A 2,131-nucleotide genomic window follows, 5' to 3' on the forward strand; every position below is an offset into this window, starting at 1 on the left:
TGTCAGGAACCTGTTTGAACACGTTAAACAGATTCACTGGCAGGCTGCTGACAATATGGGAAAACAACATCGGAGCAACTGACTGCTGTTAGATCCCCGCAAACACCACGAATGGGAGATTGGGGACCAGGTTATGGTCAGCAACTACGATCGAGTAGGGGTTTATGAGGCACTGTATATGGGGCCGTACCACATTGTCGACAAGGCAAGCCCCATGGTCTGTGCCGTGAAAATGCCTCGCCGTACAAAGTGGTTCCATATAAACCAGTGCAAACTTTTCAACCCCGGGACAGCAGCTAAACGTAAGGGACAGCCAGAAACAGAGAACCGTGTTAAAGGCAGGGACCCTCAGCCAGCAGCCCCCGACTGTGGAAATCCCACAGGGGACGTGGCAGACCCACAGACTGTACCCAGAGGGGCGATGGACTGAGTTACTGGAGGAGCTATCCCCCCAATCATTTGGGACTCGGACGCACCCCCAGGGGTCAAAACCTGAGAAGGACTCTCCGCACGCCACAGCCTAAGGCACCGTGGTCACCAGCGCCCCAATTTAAGTGGTTCAGCCCCGGGAGAGGGACCTGGCGTGAAAGGGTACCTAAGATCAGGGACCAGCCTGCGAGCAGGGACACCCAGCCGTTAGCCTCGGGCGACGAGGGAGCCCCAGAAGAGATAGTGGTGGACCAGCCACTAATTGGGCGTCCCCAGCCCACGGCCCTCAACCAGGCAGAACCTCCAGGGGACAAAATGAACCAGGCAGCCACCCCCAAAGGAGCGGTGTGCTGTATCACCGGAGATAACATTCCCCCAATCGTATGGGACTCAGACCCACCTCCGGTCAGGACACTCCAGGTCCTGCGGTACAGTCCGACCTACGACCGGCCCCGCTGGAAACACAGAGGCCAGGGAAGAAAAGAGAAGGACAGGAATTTACCTGGCCACCCGGAGATGGGTGGCAGATGTACATAAATAATACGATATGTGTTAAGGTTTGTTTAGTAAGAATCTAGCGTAGTATAGATTATGCGTGTAATGATTTCAGGGCACCACAACTGAAAATAAACCACACGTATGGAAGGTGTGAAACGAGTAGAATAGGATAAGGAGGTTTATATGAATATAGAAGTTAAGAGTTTCAGCCGACAGCCGGTGACTAAATAGTGACATATGTATTGGGGAAAGGAAAAGACCCCACTTTGTCGGCAGTAAAAGAGGCACTACAAGATCGATAACAACATGAACAGGGTCCTGTTCCTGCTCACCCTGATAAGGATGAGCAGTGACAGCTGAGGAAACGTGGAAGAATCCCCCATTTATGGTCTCAGGAGAGAGAGCACCGATCGTGACTGCAGGGGGTGGCACCCCGGGTGTGGAAGAGCTCGCCGTGTACGCCCACGAGGGAAGGTGGCCAGGGTGGATGGGGTCTCATTCCACCCACTACTCCAGCCAGGAAGGGTTTACCTCTGGGGAGGCCTCCGTTCCATGCCCCAGGATACGGGTCGTTGCTGTGTGGGTCAGTGTCACGGAGGGAAAACGTGTATGTTTGACTTGTAAAGGAAATATTCCCCTGGGTAGATGGTGCTGGCTCAGGAAGCTGAGCAAGGATGTGGGGGATCAGCACTCTGACTGGGAAAGAATCGGGAATGACACGTACCGTACCATCACGGGGACACGGGGAGGAGTGAAGGTGTGTTAGAACAAGTGGTGGGAGTCTGAACAGGGAATTTACGTCTGCATGTGGTGGTCAGAGGAGATCTGTCCTGCAGACATATCAATCGCCTTTGCCAGGCAATGGCAAGATGAGGGGGAAGGGATGGGGTGGGATTCCAGCCTACACGGGTGTGTGGTCCCACACTCCCCACCCCCAATTAACACCACCGAACTTATAGCACGCATTAAGAAACCCCTCCCCACGACCCCGCCAGTGAGAACAATAATAGAAAGGTGTCCGACCACCACCAAGTGACTCGGGAATGGATTAGTATTGGTACCAACCGAAAAGGTGTTATACCAGGGGCGACATTATGCAGTAGCTTCAGTTATTTTAAACTTTACCGTGGTGCATATACCTGACTGGTGCCCGAAGGAAACAGAGCAGCTATACCAGGCCCTACTCAGAGAAATGTTCAAGAAC

The sequence above is a fragment of the Pristiophorus japonicus genome, unplaced genomic scaffold (genome assembly GCF_044704955.1).
Source record: "Pristiophorus japonicus isolate sPriJap1 unplaced genomic scaffold, sPriJap1.hap1 HAP1_SCAFFOLD_130, whole genome shotgun sequence".
Taxonomy (NCBI): Eukaryota; Metazoa; Chordata; class Chondrichthyes; family Pristiophoridae; genus Pristiophorus; species Pristiophorus japonicus.